The following is a 9,605-nucleotide window of genomic DNA, read 5'->3' as shown; positions in this document are numbered from 1 at the left end:
TGAATCACAGACTTTATCTGATATTGATTCAAATAATAATCCATCTAATTCTTCTAATAGTGGAAGAACTAATTACTTATATATTACAATTGGATTAGTTACAGTTATTATATTATCCGGTGTAATACATAAATCAAAATTCAAATCTGATGATAAAGATGATTCCAATGATAATAAACCTATTATACCAGAAAATAAGTCAAATCATAAAGTCATTGAAACTAAATCTAAATTATCATTAATGGATTAAAATAAGATGAAAAAAGAACAATATTTAAGAGAGTTATATTATAACCCAGAGAGTGAGGTATCATATTCTAACGTTTCAGAATTATGGAATAAAATTAAATCTGATAATGAAAATGGTAATATAAAATATGGTGAATTAAAATCATGGTTACAAAATCAACCAACATATCAAATCCACAAGAAAATGGATAAAACTTATTTAACAAGAAAAGTTATGTTTCATATATCGATCAACAATGGCAAGCTGATTTAATTGACATGAAGAACTTAGAAGAAAACAACAAAGGGTATTTCTGGATATAAATGTTATAGATATATTCAGTAGATACGCATGGTCAATTCCAATCAAAAATAAAACTGGTATAGAAGTAACAAATGCTTTTAAATCAATATTTAAAGAAGCTATTCCAGATAAGATACAATTTGATGAAGGTAAGGAATTTTATAACAAACATTTCAAAAAACTATTATCTGATAACGATGTAAAATATTTTTCAACACATTCAGATAAAAAAGCATCTATTATAGAAAGATTTAATAAAACATTGAAAACTAGAATGTGGAAATATTTTACTGCTAATGAAACATATGAATATATCAATGTGTTAGATGATTTGGTGAAAGGTTATAATAATTCTAAACATAGTTCTATAAATATGAAACCAATACAAGCTAGAAAAGAAGATAATTCAGAAATAGTTTGGAATAACTTATATGGAGCGTTTGTTACACATGATTTCGGTGAACCTAAATTTAAAATTAGGCAACATGTCAGAATATCTAAATATAGAAAAACATTTTATAAAGGTTATACCCCTAATTTTACAGAAGAAATATTCAAGATTAAAAAGATAATATTAACTAAACCATTTGTTTATTAACTAGAAGATCTAAAAGATGAAGAAATATTAGGTTATTTCTATGAACAAGAATTATCACTTGAACCAAACCCAGATGAAATAGAATACAAAATAGAAAAAGTATTGAAAACAAAAACTCTTAAAGGAAAAAAGTATTCTTTGGTGAAATATAAAAGATATGATGATAAATTTAATGAATGGATTTTATCTAGTAAAATTAAAAGAATAAATGAATAAAGATTTATTTATATTTGAACCGCATAATATGTTAGTTACTGGGGTAACAAACTGTGGTAAAACACATTTCATATTAGATTTGTTAGAAACTATTTATAAGAATCATTTTGATAATATATTATTTTGTCCAGGGGCGGATCCAGGTTGCCTTCCATGCCTTCCGGAAGGCAGTCAACATTTTTAAATGCCCTTCAACTATCAAAGTATATGATTTTTTTTTAAACTCTGAGAAAAAAATGATTGCCTCTTGCATGCTTTCAAAAACAAAGTGGTGGTTTACCGATGGAATTCGGGCGTCGCCGCTGCGTGGCTCGCTGATACAAGTGCCGACAATTCCTCTTATGATTACAATAATATGCCCTATTAAATCTAAGAAGGCAATCAAGTTTGCCCTCTGGGTCCGCCCCTGTTGTCCTACTTATGAAATCAATAAAACATATAATAGAGATATAGTTAAGATAAAAAAGTTTATTATATTAAATCCTAAAACAGTAAAAGAAAATTTAGATTATAAGTATCAATTGCTATTTTTATACAATTATACACTACTGAATTACATGATGAATATATGAATAAATTAAAGAATAATAAAGGTTCAAAATTATTACTGAGACTACAATTTCCCTATGAATATAAATTTATAAAATAACTATTTGTATACCTATGTATTAGATACCCTATTAGATACCCTAATACCTGATACCCTATTAGATACCCTAATACCTGATACCCTATTAGATACCCTAATACCTGATACCCTACTACCTGATACCCTATTAGATACCTTAAATACTTAAAACCCCCTTTTTTAAAATAAATATTATTTATACAATTTTCAACCAATTTATTTTTATTTTTTCAACTAATATATGAATAAGTTTGAAAATAATAAAGGTTATTTATTATTACTGAGGTTTCAATTTCCATATGAATATCAGTTTATAAAATAAGATATTTTATGTATTAGATTGTATTAGATATGTATTAGATACCTTAAATACTTAAAACCACCTTTTTTATTTACTATTATTTTATACAATTTTCAACTAATATTATTATTTGAGTTAAATATAATTAATATCTTAATCACTTTCATCATCACTCTCCAATTCACTATCAGGCCCCAACAATTTATTCAAATGCTCTACCGAATCTACATCAATAGTTTTTATTTTTATACTTATTCTTCGCCCTTTTTACCGCATCATCAATAGTTGTTTCATTGTTATGCTTATTCATCCAATCAAATTTATCATTATTTTCTACTTTATGTTTCATAGAATCTTTATTATCAATATGCTTATCTGTAACTATATTTTCATTATCATCTTTATTAGTGTTTGCTCCTAATATTTCATTTACAGTGCTTGATCCTAATATTTTATTAGCATCGGTTAAATCTAATTGATCTTTATTAGGTGTTGCTAATAATAAATCTTCATATAATTCTTTACCATTTACTTTTTTATTTGAAACAAACTTTGTAACATATTTAAATGGGTGTTCTATAAATTCTCTTAAACCAACACGTTCTATTACATTAGTAATATGTACCTTTGTATTCATATGTTTATTCCAATTTGATGGGGCGTTTGAAAATTCACCTTTACAATAATCACAATAATTTCTATTTTCACTAATATTTAATATTATTTCATTATTAGATGTATAAGGTACTGCATTATTAGATTTCAATAAACATTTCATGATCTTCAGATCTTAAACATCTCATTTTATGTTTTCTAACTTCTTCATTGAAAATACAATTGATGTAATCTTTGAAATGAATATTCTTTTCTACTACACTTTTGGTTATTCCTTTTAACTTTTTAGCTTCATGTTCTTTAGTTTTATATGAATACATTTTAGATCTAATACCGATGAATTCAATCATTTCTTCACCACCAAATTCATCTTTGAATTTACCAGGAACTTTTTTATTATCATTGCTAAACAATTCTTGATCTTTAGGATAGTTACTGAAATCAAAATGATGTTTTAATGTTTTTAAATCATCTGTTATGTTATAAGTTTTTATCTTTAACATGTAACTGTCAGTATCAAAATATAAGATTTAAGATGTTTTTCTCCAAAAAGTGGTTGTAATACATTATAATAGAATTCATACATTAGTAATTTTGATAATTCTAAAACTGAAGCGCCAACATAGATTGGTTTATTAAATTTCATTGATGTTCTTCTCATCTTAACTGCGGCTAAATTTTCATCAAATATTCTGTTACCTAAAAACTTAGGATATGATTGTAAATGCCTTATCCTTTTACCATTACTAACTAACTCAATATCATTTCTATTTCTAATATTTTCACAAGTCTTACCATAGAATGCATTATTCATTAGTTTGAAGAAATCTTTTTCGAAATCAGTTTTAGTTTCAGTTCTCTGTTTGGTGTTAAAATCTATATATTTTTCTAACCACTTAGATTGACTAAATGAAATATAACTATGTACTTCTTTTAGGATCATTCCTTGTTTTAGATAAAACTTTAACATTCTATAATGTACTACATAATTATATTTATCTTCCTGAGTTACCATTAACTTTTCTGTATGAATATGATTTTCGGGTTTAATTCTTTTTTGATAATTTGATAATTCTTCATGAGTTACAGTTTTATGTTCTGGAAAGTATGCTAGATTTCTAGATTTAAATTTAATATGTTCAGGATATTCTAAATCTACAACAAAGAAGTAACCAGTATCTGAATCATCTGCAATATCTAGAATTCTTTTCTTCCAATCAAATTTATCATTATTTTCATGTTGTGAAACTTCACTTATTTCAAATACTCCACAAGGTTGTGGTTCCATCATTGCCCAACCATATAGATTATTTGCATCTATATATAATAACTTATAACCAGGGTTATCATTTACATTGAAATATCTATCCCCTAATACACCTGAAACTCCTCCTCTTATAGATTTTTCAAATAATAATAATTGATCTATATTTATTAACAAATCCATTTTTATATCTGTAAATTTTAATCCACAATCCCATGTTAAACCTGGACTAGAATAACAATAACAAGGATCAATATTGAAATATTTTAAGTTTACATCTCTAAACCTTTCGAATATATCAGTTAATAATAATACATCTGATTTTAGATATGAATCTACTAATTGTCCATGATTTTCTATTTTGAAATGATTCCAAATATTCAATGTTCTATTATATACTTCATCTTTAACATATTCATTTTTTAATTCATCATAGAATTGTTCTTTCAATAATTCAGTTATGTTAAAATCATTATGTGATTAATAAAATGAATATGGAATTGCGCCTTTATATCTCATTAATTGAAAATCATCATTATTTGGGTAGTGTTGTTTTAATATTTTTAATTCATCATCAACTAATGATTTTGATAAGTTATCTAACGAATTATTTAAAAATCTATATGAATCTATAAATCTTAAACACCCAAATTGGAATGATATATAATTCTCAGATGTTCTAGCTAACATTTTAAATTTATAAGTTGGTATTTTATCTTTTGATCTATTTGAATTTCATTATTGATTTCTTCTATTTTATAACATAGCTGTTTGATAAATAAATGAGCATCATATCCTGATAGATTATGAAATATAACTGGTACAAAGTTAATTTTCTTAGCTTGTAAGTTACAATTCTCATGTGCAGCGCCTCTAAACTTTCCATTCAAATGATCATGGTCTCTTACTTTTTTATCTTTATAATTAAATATCTTTTCACAATAATAACATTTATCTGCAAACTCAAATACTTCTTTATCTTCTTCTGTCATTATAATTTCTATATTTTTATTTAACTTTTCATTAAATCTTATTTCATATTTAATTAATAAGTCACAAAAAATGATTGATAACATTTTCATTTCGAGAATGATAATATTCACTTTTAATTAGTTCTGGATAAGCAGATTTAATATATAATCCTAAAGCTGCAGCTGATTGATGAATCTTTTTAATAGTATTTGTTTTTGGTGGTTCATCTGAAAAATCATTTTCATTTGAATTTAATTTCTTTCTTTTATAATATATTTCTTTTCTATCTTGATCAGTTAGTTCTTTATTTAATGATTCAAAATCTCCATATATTACAAATGGTACTTTATTTTTGTAATCATATTTTTTGAATTCTAATATTTTATCCTTTTCATTTGGTAAAACTAATTTACAATAATTATGATTTTCACATAATTGTTTATGATTTAATAATGTACTTTCATTACTGAATCTATGTAAACATTTTCTAAAAAGATATATTTTATGGTGATCATTTTCTGATTTAAAAAATAAATCGATTTGTTTAATCCACATATAATGATTTTCATAATATAGTATATCTATAACATCATTTGAATCATAATCTTTTGATAGGTATAAAAGTTCTAATGTATAATGTTTATAATTGTTACCTTTTGTATTTGGTAATTTGATTAAATCAAATACATCTATTCTTAAATTATTATCTCTTTCTATTTTTGGGATATTTTTAATTCTAACAGGATACTTATCTATCTTATAATTATTTTCAAATTGTTTATAATTTGTTAATCTGTAAGTATGTTTATTATAATCTTCAACTGGGTGTAAGCAACTTATAATTGCCCATAGAAAACATTTATCATCAAAATTTTGTACATTTATTACAGCATTAGTTTTAAATGGTAGTTTAATGTAACTCGATGCTTCAATATCTGGTTCTTTATAATATGATACATTATTTTCATCAATTGGTTTCGTTTAGTTAACTTATTATATTTTGTGTTATAAACATGTAAAGTCATAAATATTATTTCATCAAATATTAAACCAGATCCTTCAAAATATTTCTCTTCTATTTTAGTTTTTACTTTATTATAACATTTATCTAATTTATCATCTATATGTTGTTTAGATATAATATGTTGTGAATGAGAATTTATATTATATATTGGTTTATCTTCAGATTTTATGAATTTAACTTTAGAAGATATACTTATTTTAGGATATTCAACATCAGTTATTATTTTCATTATTTCTTTCATATTTTCTAAATGTTTTTTATTTTCTTCTAATGTTTTTCCTTTATGAAATTTAAACTCAATAGCTGCTGGACCAATATCACTTTTAAATGCTTTGGTTATCTCTATATCTTTTTTATTATCTAATGAATTAATATAATTTCTTACATCTTCCATGTATGGTCTTTTATTGTTTAATTCATTTCTTATTCTTTTAATTGTCTTGTTTCTTATCATTGTCATTATCAAAATAATCTTCACATGAAATATCATTATTCATATTTCTAATATGGCTTTTAGATTTTAAATGTTCATTATAATATCTTTTATCACTGAATGATTGATTACATGTATCACATTTGTATGTTTCTTTTTCATTCTTTAATTCTTCTAGTTTAGTTTCTAATATATCATCTTTATATTCTAATTTCAATTTAATCTCTAAATGTGTTTTAGTTTTATTGTGTCTTGATTTTTGAGATTTATCTATATTGATCTTACATGTTGGACAGTAGTACTTATTTGCTTCCATTTTAATACTAATTTTTTTTTTAAATTGATTTTAGAAGTTCAATGATTTATATATGTATTATTTCAATCACACTTTACTAACACTTTTAATGTTTAAAAATCTAACTCATACAAATATGAATATTGAAATAATGTTTAAAATATATCTATATATCTATTCTATAAGAGCTCACACTTTTATATTGAATAATCTGTCAATTTAAATGTTATTCATTTATATTTTATTCATGTATATGAATATTTTAAGAGTAATAGGGGTAATGGGCTTTCAGGCTAAAGGTTGAAGGGGCGAGTGAGTAAAAAATGAAAATAACAATAATTTCCAGTTGAATTAGGAGTGTGCGCGACTAATTCAACTGGAAATTATTATTTTCATTTTTTTACGAGCTCGACCCTTCGACCTTTGGCCTGAAAGCCCATTACCCCTATTACTTGTACTTAAACGAACTTGAGCATGAATTGAGATTTAAAGTTAGCTAGAGGACTGTATTATGACCATCTAAATGTACAGAAATGCGACCAGGACCGCATAAAAACGTGATTACAGTTATTCAAAGCTGGAACCGGTCTTAAAGGACATTAGATAATGTACAGCTTGTCACAATATAATAATACACAATGGTTTATAAGGCTGAACACATATGACAGTAGGATTATCTGTAACACCCTCTCTCATGATGTCAGATAATCAATCGACGTTCGAATGTTCGGCTGAGATAATTAAATCTCTCATCGAAAACCACGCCATCAAAACGCATCTTGCTAAGAATAGTTGTTCTTGGCTTTTCATACCGAAAAGAGCACCGTGGTTTGGTGGATTTTGGGAAAGGGTAATCGGCATGACAAAAACCTTACTTAAGAAAGTCATGCGGAAAAACAAACTGGACCGAGATGAATTACAAACGCTTTTGTCTGAGATAGAATCTATACTAAATGACCGACCCTTGACATGTTTCGACTGATCTAAGAGATCCAGATGCCATCACGTCATCTCAATTGTTTCAAAGTCGAAAAATCGTCACTGTTCCCTATCCTATCGTTGATCTCGATGAATTAGCAGACCCTGATTTCATTGATGCTACTGTCATACGAAAAAGAGCAAGTCATCGTGCCTTTTTGCTACATCATTTCAATGACCGCTGGCGAAATGAATATTGAAATGGTCTTATTAGGCATGTTGATATCCGCAGTTGTGAATTTCGGGTGTTTAAAACATTGGTTGAGACATTCATTCACGTAATCTTTGGATCAAATTTTGATTGGAATTAGCGATATGTTCTGACCGTGTTGCCCACCCATATGCAGCGTCTCAGAATGGTTCTTAGAGGGGGACAGGCCCATTGCGTAGTTTTTCAGAATGGTTCCATACCACAGATAGGTTACTGGCAGATAGGGAGGCCCAAACTCAGCCTCTCGCAATGGCTCAGGGGGCTACCGATGCATGCGATGGTGGTAGATTTTATAAAAGAGCGTTCAAATAGTACATACGGTTTTATGGGGATGGATAACAAATAATGTACCGGTAGTAACTTTGTACGGGGAGGGGGTCAAAGAAAAATGTACGTACTTTTCTAATGCTCTCTTGCAAAATTTATGTATATACGAGAGATATAAAAAGTCAAACAGTGATACAAAATACAGAATCCTAATATCATCGTCGAGCGACTACGTTGGTATTTTTTCAATGAATGGTAGTCCCACAAGTTAAGCATGATATCACGCAATTCGTCGGTTGAATGGATTGTTAAATTAACGTACGGGTGGTGTGGTCAATATAGTAAGTGCTCGAACAAGAAAGAGAGGGCCTAAAACCGCTGGGGCCGATAATTTACGGTTAGTTATTTGAACAAATGGTTTTGTACCACAGACAGGTCAGACAGGGTAGGGGAGCAGGTGTGGGGTAGGGGAGCAGGTGTGGGGTTGGTTCCAAGAACTCTGAACATTTGAAGCATTTAGATTCATTTCCCGGCCGATTAAAATAAATGTATTTCATATGCAAAACGCAGGATGCAGGATTCATGCACCGAGGTGGTGTGCTCACGACCAATACACCAATGCGCTAAACGACAAAGCCGTCCATTGGACAGGTATTTAGCTAGTATAAAGATAAATGCAAAGAAGACCAAAATTATTGTGCCTTCTGTAATGAATGTATAAAAAAGACTAATTGGGCAAAACATTATAAATTCAAAACAAAAGGTGGAAATTATCCAGCCCATACAATACAGGAATTTAAATCTTGGTGTGAATATAGGTACAGAAAATGTAATAGAAAATCCATTAATTTTAAATCCGAAATTTAAAGAAATGAATATATTAGATTATCAGTGGTATAGAAAAACATCTATAGATTATTTCTCGAGTAATGATATAGTAACCGTATTGAAAAAGTTGAGTTTTTGTTTTCAATACTTTTTCTATTTTGTATTCTATATCATCTGGATTTGGTACTAGTGATAATTCTTGTTCATAAAAATAACTTAATATTTCTTCATCTTTTGAATCTTCTAATTTATAAACAAATGGTTGATTTTGTAACCATAATTTTAATTCACTATATTTTATATTTTCATTATCAAATTTTATTTTATACTATAATTCTGAAACACTAGAATATGATACTTCACTCTCTGGGTTATAATATAAATCTCTTAAATATTGTTCTTTTTTCATCTTATTTTAATCCATTAATAATAATCTTGATTTA

Source organism: Tubulanus polymorphus, chromosome 2 (genome assembly GCF_964204645.1).
Source record: "Tubulanus polymorphus chromosome 2, tnTubPoly1.2, whole genome shotgun sequence".
Taxonomy (NCBI): domain Eukaryota; kingdom Metazoa; phylum Nemertea; class Palaeonemertea; order Tubulaniformes; family Tubulanidae; genus Tubulanus; species Tubulanus polymorphus.
Note: the sequence above shows the minus strand (reverse complement) of the source record.